The 8,008-nt window shown below is 43.2% G+C and overlaps 2 pseudogenes; one reads left to right on the forward strand and one right to left on the reverse strand.

Annotated features, from left to right (window-relative positions):
- Positions 1 to 4,957: 4,957 nt before the first annotated feature.
- On the reverse strand, positions 4,958 to 5,076 carry LOC134968168 (5S ribosomal RNA; annotated as a pseudogene).
- Positions 5,077 to 7,048: 1,972 nt separating this feature from the next.
- On the forward strand, positions 7,049 to 7,167 carry LOC134968169 (5S ribosomal RNA; annotated as a pseudogene).
- The last annotated feature ends 841 nt before the right edge of the window (positions 7,168 to 8,008 follow it).

Consider the following 8,008-nt stretch of genomic DNA (forward strand, 5'->3'; position numbering starts at 1 on the left):
AGAACAAGACAATGATTCCACCTACAGCACCTGGTATTCACAGATGTTTCTCACCAGGCCCCACACTGCATAGCTTCCAAGATCTGGTGAGATTGGGCATAATCAGTGTGGTGTGGCTGTAGATCTTCCACTTACCCAGCTAAACTGCTCTATAAGCAGGTATAGTTAGGGCTGATGCCCTTGAGTAAATATTTTGTCCATATCCAATGCTTCCAGGAACATTGCAGTTTTTTATATGAGCCATATGAGATTCTTGCTCTACTGAAAAATCTCCTTCCATTGCATCAGCCCAGGCAACCACTGCCTTTGCCATTTAAGCTGAAGCCAAGGCTTGGCCTCATGACTGCCCTAGACAGGAAAATTGAAAGCAAAGCTATTGTAGATTCTCCTTATCTACTTTAGGAGCCATCTCCCCTTTTTTTAAACAATCCCCAGCTGGAGGCAGATCATAGGAATTCCATTTCTTAGGAATTCTAACTTTTTATTGGGCATAACCCAAACCTCTTCCATGATTTTTGTCAGCTGATCTTGGAACTCAAGTATTGGGATGTTTAAACACAGGTGCCTTGGTTTTTAACACAGGCTATGCTGTATCCTCTAAGGATAAGATGGCTTCATTGCTTTCAATTAACTCCGCTATATTCGAGAGCTGAGACCTACCTCTTTTTCATATGATGAAGTAAAAAAATTGGGCTTTCATCTTCTGATGAATCTAAACAATGTGAAGCCTGCGAGGGTGAAGGTTTACTTACCACTGGTTCTGAGAAGCTGCTGCTGTATGTAAGGGCTTGTAACCCTATTCCTGGTACATGATTTTGGAGGTTTATCCATCTAACTTACTGGATAAAGCTTGTGTTATATTTACACAAGGTGTCTAAGGTGGATACACTCGTACCTGCATCCGCCTTGCCTACTGAGCTACAACATTATGCATACAAGCCATCCCGAACCAGATTATAAGAGGATAATACAGCTTCAAAACATGGTATGAGTGTCCTCACCATTGCCGCTTTATTACATGATAAATAATCAGCACTTCCACAGTCTACTACACAATTTTGTGACTGTTTCACTTTAACCTTTTTTCTTTAAAATGATATCCATTTGATCCTACTCATTATTATTATTATCCTTTATTTATATGGCGCCACAAGGGTTCCGCAGCGCCCAATTACAGAGTACATATGCACATAATCAAAACAGGAAAACAGTGACTTACAGTTGAAGACAATATAGGACAAGTACAGGGTAACTAAGCATAACTGCACCAGTAAATGACAGAGATAAGTTCCAGGTGGCCAAAAAACTGGGCAGTTGAGGATTATTAAAGTAATAAAAGGATAAGCACATGAGGGAAGAGGGCCCTACTCATGAGAGCTTACATTCTAAGGGGAGGGGTAGACAGACAGTGGTGACACAGATGGGGTACATAGAGAGCGTGGAACAGGGGGTTTGGATGAGATTTGGCTATGTTTGGTAAAGAAATTGGTCTTAAGAGCCCGTTTGAAGTTTTGTAGATAGGTGGAGAGTCTGAGGGGGAGAGGTAAAGAATTCCAGAGGAAGGGAGCAGCACGTGAAAAATCTTGGAGATAGGAGTGGGAGGAAGTAATCAGAAGACAGGAGAGTCGGTTTGCATTAGCAGAGTGAAGAGGATGGGTCGGAGAGTAAAGGGAGATAAGGTCAGAGATGTAAATGGGAGAGGAGTGGGTGAGTGCTTTGGAAGTGAGTGTGAGAAGTTTGAATTGGAGTCTGAAAGGGAAGGGAAGCCAGTGAAGGGCTTGTAGGAGATGAGAGGTGGACGTAGTGCGTTTGGTGAGGAAGATAAGCCGGGCAGCAGCATTGAGGATAGATTGGAGTGGAGAGAGGTAATTGTCAGGGAGGCCAGTTAGGAGGAGATTACAGTAGTCCAGTCTGGAAATAATCAGTGAGTGAATAATGATCTTAGTGGCATCCTGGGTGAGAAAAGGTCTGATCCTGGAAATGTTTTTGAGATGAAAATGACAGGTTTGTGAGAGGTGCTGAATGTGTGGTTTGAAGGAGAGGGAGGAGTCAAGGATTACACCAAGACAGCGTACTTGGGGGCTTGAGGAGATAGTCATGCCATCAACGGATAATGAGATTGTGGGAGGTGAGGTTGTGCGGGAGGGTGGGAAGATGAGTTTAAGAAAGCGCTGGGACATCCAGGAAGAGATAGCAGAAAGACAGTTGGAGGTACGAGTGAGGAGAGTCGTGGAGAGATCAGGGGAGGAGAGGTAGATTTGAGTGTCATCAGCATAGAGGTGATACTGGAAGTTAAAAGAACTAATGAGTTCACCTAAAGAGGACATATAGAGAGAGAAAAGGAGAGGACCAAGAACAGAACCTTGGGGGACACCAACAGTTAGTGGAAGTGGGGGCGAGGTAGCATCATGAGAGAAGACAGAGAAGGAACGATCAGAGACGTAGGAGGACAGCCAGGAGAGGGCAGTATCACGTAGACCAAGAGAGTGAAGGATATGCAGAAGGAGAGGGTGGTCCACAGTGTCAAAAGCAGCAGAAAGGTCAAGAAGAATAAGCAGAGAGTAGTGGCCCTTAGATTTGGCTGCATGGAGGTCATTGCAGACTTTTGTGAGGGCAGTTTCAGTGGAGTGGAGAGAGCGGAAACCAGACTGGAATGGGTCAAGCAGTGAGTGAGAGGAAAGAAATGCAGTGAGGCGATTATAGACAATATGCTCAAGAAGTTTGGAGGCAAAGGGGAGGAGAGAGATGGGTCGATAGTTGGAGAGAGTGTTTGGATCAATGGTAGGTTTTTTAAGAATAGGGGAGACAAGAGCATGCTTGAAGGCATAGGGGACAGTGCCTGATAAGAGGGAGAGATTGAGAAGGTGGGCAAGATGAGAACAGGCAGAAGGAGAGAGGTAGCGGAGTAGGTGGGAGGGGATAGGGTCGAGTGGGGAGGTTGTGGGGGGGAGGAATGTATGAGGGCCATGACTTCCTTGCTAGATACATGGGAGAAAGATGTCAGAGTTGGTGAGAGGGAAGGGGAGGGGTGGCAAAGGATGGGTGGTGGCTGGTTGCTGGTCTGGTGGGATGTGATGTCCTGACGTATGGAGTCAATCTTGGATGTGAAGTAAGTGGCAAAGTCAAGAGCAGACAATGAGGAAGGGAGAGGTGGTGGTGGTGGGCAGAGGAGGGAGTTAACAGTGGCAAAGTGGCGCCGGGGGTTGGAAGACTGGGTAGAGATGAGGATTTTGAAGTATGATTGTTTAGTGAGGGAAAGGGCAGCACTGAAGGATGAGAGCATGAATTTGAAATGGAGGAAGTCTGCTTTAGAGCGTGATTTCCTCCACTGTCGCTTGGCAGTACGTGAGCATTTTTGTAGATATCTGGTGCATTTGGTGTGCCAGTGTTGAGGTGTTGATCTGCGAGGGTGAATAGTGGTTGGTGGAGCAACAGAGTCAAGGGCTGAAGTAAGAGATGCATTGTATAGGGAGGTGGCTTGTTCAGGGCATGTGAGAGAGAGAAGAGGAGAGAGAAGTGAGTCAAACAGGGAGGATAGGGATGAGGTGTCAATAGCCTCAATGTTACGCTTAGTGATGGTAGCCTAAGGAGGGAGAGATGGGGGAGCAGAGATAGATAAGTTGAATGAGAGCACGTGGTGGTCAGAGAGGGGACAAGGGGAAATAGAGAAATCAGAAATATCACAGCGGTGAGTGAAAATCAGATCCAGTGAGCTCCCGTTCACATGGGAGGGTGAGGTGGTCCACTGGGAGAGACCAAGTGAAGAGGTGAGTTTAAGGAGTTTAGAGGCAGGTGGTTTTGTGGGGTTATCGATAGGGATGTTGAAATTACCTAGGATAATGGAGGGAATGTCAGAAGAGAGGAAGTGAGGTAGCCAGGAAGCAAAGTTGTTGAGGAATTTGGAGGAAATGCCAGGTGGACGGTAAATGACAGCAACTCGAAGATTAGTAGGTTGGTAGAGGCGTATTGCATGGACCTCAAATGTAGAGAATGTAAGACATGGTTCTGGAGGTATAAGTTGGTATGTGTAGCTTGAGGGTAAAAGGATCCCAACACCACCCCCATGGCGACCCCCGGGTCTGGGTGTGTGTGAGAATGTGAGGCCCCCAGCAGAGAGAGCAGCAGGAGAAGTGGTGTCATGGGGAGTAATCCAGGTTTCTGTAATGGCCAAGAGGTGCAGGGAGTTGGAAATGAAAAGGTCGTGAGTGGGGGCCAGTTTGTGGCAAACAGATCTGGCATTCCAGAGTGCACAGAATAGGGGGTAGGAGTTTGTGGGAGAGATGTGAATGAGATTATCAGGATTGCTGTAGCGTTGAGGTAAGATTAATGTGGAAGGAAGGGATAAAGAGGGTGTATTGATGGTGCTGGGGCCTTGGCTAGGAAGGGAGACTGCAGGAGTGAGGCAGGGAGGGAGTGCAGTATGATACTGGTGGAGGACATCAGCATTGAGGATCTGCAAACAAATTGACAAACATGTAGCAAAGGTGAGACAGTAAAGAGAAAAGAAGACTCTTTTGTGGGCGCACTCTTAACTTTAAATAATTAGTAATTAGTCAAAATTAGATTAAAATTCAAATTTATTAATGCAACAAAATTAAGATAATAAGTGGTTCGTAAAGAGAATAATGGTCAAAAGGATAATAATATATACAAGTAGCACAAAGTGCTGATACAAGATATGAACTGATTTCCGGCTGACGGAAGAGATTCTGAATAATTATAAAATAATTAGATTATAAGCGGTACGTTCTACTAATAAACAAAACACAATTTGATGTTCCCTGTCAGAATATAATGGATACAAATGATATTAATTATTAATATACATGATATGGTTATTACAAATAATAATGTAATCTGGATGCTGGTTATTCTGATAGGTAGTATAAGGGTGGAAAGTCAGATGGCAGTGTGAATCTACTGTCAGTGTTAGACACTGTATGCGCTGTACCAATGAGCTCTACTACACTGAGTATTCCTCAATGGTCACCCGCTTGAGTACTGACCCAGCCCAACACTGATTAGCTTCCGAGATCAGACGGCTTCGGGCGTTTCCAGTGTGGTATGATAGTAGAGGGAATAAGCAATGATTGGAAGCTCTGGAATCACTGATGAGAGTTCACGAATTCACATAGTTATTCAGGACAGATGTCAGAGATAGGAGAAATCAGATGGATCTGCTGCCAATGTTAGACAGGGACGTTGCCCTGAATCAATGGTGAGAGTCCATGAAATAAAGAAAAGAAAGAAATAAGGATGATGCTGGCTAGAATATAATCAAATGTTGTCTAAGTATAGGATGTCTCAAATACGACAAAAGACCACATTTTTGAAAAAGATACCAATGCAACCAGCAGAGTATATAAAGTATCCAACTTAGGGATGTAAATGAAAGGAAACAGAAACAAATGACAAGGCAAATGTAACCAAATTATAATAGTGTATGCGGGTCTATTGGGGTTTTGATTAAATCACTGCCAATATCATAATACTTGTAAAATGACTGGAACATTGGGATATAAAGAACAATGCATGTAACTGATATTAATGTGGCTGAAAAATGCTGGAAAAACAGCTTATTGTCTGAAATGCTGAGAATATACCTCATGCAAACAAAAAGAATGAGGAATTGTTCATACAAATGGGTGCGATCCACTGTCTAGTCAGTGCGGACCACTGACTGACAATTTACACCATATAAACAAATGTGTAAAGGTGAAAAAAGAGAAAAAGGGACTGATATTACCCGCGCTGGGTTGAGGGGTGGAATAACCCTTATATTGTCCTGTAGACCGTCTTATTTGTATGGGTGCCGCTGGCTTTCTGGATCCCCTGGTGTCTCGGTACGTTATGGAGTAAATATGCACCGCCGGCCTGGTAGTAACCCCGGCGGGTACGGGAAGCCGTCCGCTGCTTCCAGTAGTTCAAATGCCGGGGCGGTCAAAAGAGGCACATAGCACAGGCAGGTGTGAGCGTCCGGCGGTGATCAAGCCCGGTGGACGGGTGAAACGCGTCTTCCGACATCACCCTTTCTTCTTTTCGGCTGACCAGAGTCACGGACGTTCATACCCGCCTGTGCCGTGCGCTTCTTCTAACCTCCCCGTCTCTGAACTACTGGAAGCAGCGTACGGCTTCCAGCACCCGCCGGACGCTCACACCTGCCTGTGCTATGTGCCTCTTTTGACCGCCCCGGCATTTGAACTACTGGAAGCAGCGGACGGCTTCCCGTACCCGCCGGGGTTACTACCAGGCCGGCGGTGCATATTTACTCCATAACGTACCGAGACACCAGGGGATCCAGAAAGCCAGCGGCACCCATACAAATAAGACGGTCTACAGGACAATATAAGGGTTATTCCACCCCTCAACCCAGCGCGGGTAATATCAGTCCCTTTTTCTCTTTTTTCACCTTTACACATTTGTTTATATGGTGTAAATTGTCAGTCAGTGGTCCGCACTGACTAGACAGTGGATCGCACCCATTTGTATGAACAATTCCTCATTCTTTTTGTTTGCATGAGGTATATTCTCAGCATTTCAGACAATAAGCTGTTTTTCCAGCATTTTTCAGCCACATTAATATCAGTTACATGCATTGTTCTTTATATCCCAATGTTCCAGTCATTTTACAAGTATTATGATATTGGCAGTGATTTAATCAAAACCCCAATAGACCCGCATACACTATTATAATTTGGTTACATTTGCCTTGTCATTTGTTTCTGTTTCCTTTCATTTACATCCCTAAGTTGGATACTTTATATACTCTGCTGGTTGCATTGGTATCTTTTTCAAAAATGTGGTCTTTTGTCGTATTTGAGACATCCTATACTTAGACAACATTTGATTATATTCTAGCCAGCATCATCCTTATTTCTTTCTTTTCTTTATTTCATGGACTCTCACCATTGATTCAGGGCAACGTCCCTGTCTAACATTGGCAGCAGATCCATCTGATTTCTCCTATCTCTGACATCTGTCCTGAATAACTATGTGAATTCGTGAACTCTCATCAGTGATTCCAGAGCTTCCAATCATTGCTTATTCCCTCTACTATCATACCACACTGGAAACGCCCGAAGCCGTCTGATCTCGGAAGCTAATCAGTGTTGGGCTGGGTCAGTACTCAAGCGGGTGACCATTGAGGAATACTCAGTGTAGTAGAGCTCATTGGTACAGCGCATACAGTGTCTAACACTGACAGAAGATTCACACTGCCATCTGACTTTCCACCCTTATACTACCTATCAGAATAACCAGCATCCAGATTACATTATTATTTGTAATAACCATATCATGTATATTAATAATTAATATCATTTGTATCCATTATATTCTGACAGGGAACATCAAATTGTGTTTTGTTTATTAGTAGAACGTACCGCTTATAATCTAATTATTTTATAATTATTCAGAATCTCTTCCGTCAGCCGGAAATCAGTTCATATCTTGTATCAGCACTTTGTGCTACTTGTATATATTATTATCCTTTTGACCATTATTCTCTTTACGAACCACTTATTATCTTAATTTTGTTGCATTAATAAATTTGAATTTTAATCTAATTTTGACTAATTACTAATTATTTAAAGTTAAGAGTGCGCCCACAAAAGAGTCTTCTTTTCTCTTTACTGTCTCATGTTTTCATACTGACTCAGGGTGCACCACCAAGCAATAATAGAATTAGAAAACATTGTTTTCTGGTAATTATTTGATTTTGGTTTTAGAATATCACTGATTTATACTTACTATATAACCTGTGCGGTATTCCCTCCCTTTCTTGTTAAACATGTAGCAAAGTCAGCATCATACTAGCAGTCAGTCACATGTTATACATTAGTATATTAAGCAATATGAGCACATCGTCAACTACAATATTATTTTAAGTATGTAGGCGAACACATTTACTGAATCATGTTTAACATATCTAACGTATTCAGACGCAATGCGACAGAAACAACAGTAATGGTATACAGACTCATATGCAATAGGCACTTATTTAACTATT

Source organism: Pseudophryne corroboree, chromosome 10, assembly GCF_028390025.1.
Source record: "Pseudophryne corroboree isolate aPseCor3 chromosome 10, aPseCor3.hap2, whole genome shotgun sequence".
Taxonomy (NCBI): domain Eukaryota; kingdom Metazoa; phylum Chordata; class Amphibia; order Anura; family Myobatrachidae; genus Pseudophryne; species Pseudophryne corroboree.